This window comes from Brassica oleracea, chromosome C9, assembly GCF_000695525.1.
Source record: "Brassica oleracea var. oleracea cultivar TO1000 chromosome C9, BOL, whole genome shotgun sequence".
Classification (NCBI taxonomy): domain Eukaryota; kingdom Viridiplantae; phylum Streptophyta; class Magnoliopsida; order Brassicales; family Brassicaceae; genus Brassica; species Brassica oleracea.
In genome coordinates, this window is record NC_027756.1 from 33,734,821 (window position 1) to 33,735,484 (window position 664).

Consider the following 664-nt stretch of genomic DNA (forward strand, 5'->3'; position numbering starts at 1 on the left):
ATTGAGCGACCTAGCCACTCGGTCGGTCGCTACGTATTGAGCGATCAAGCCACTTGGCCGGTCGCTAAGTATTGAGCAACCAAGCTACTCGGTCGATCGCTATGTATTGAGCGACCTAGCCACTCGGTTGGTCGCTATGTTGCAACCGACCCGCGAACGAGTCGATCGTTATTATTTTCCGAAAAACTTTCGCAACATATGACAACCTTCGAAAATCTAACAACGATCGTAGAAAAAGAATATTGGATAACGGAAGAGATGGAACGAAATCCGAGAAACAAAATTCGCCCAACCGCCTGTCTCCATGGTCTCACCATCCGTCCTCTCGCGCCTTGATATGTGGCCAAAACTTCATCACCTGGCGAGTCTTACTGATCATCCTTGGCATCTCTCGATCGTCCCTGGCTATTCCTAAACGCTAAAAAGTTTTCGACGAGATGCCTATTCATTTTCGTAAATCCAATGATACTAAGATTGAAACATGGATCACGAAAACCGCAATATTGGCAGCAGCCAAAACGCGGCCAGGAAAGCAGAGAAGTGCATGAAAAGTTAATATTCTTGCTATTCGAAGTGGGCAGACAGACACAAATAGAGAAGGGCAAATGAGCTAGCAAAACTGAGAAGAGACAAAACTGCATCTTCGAGAGAACTAAGGTATTTG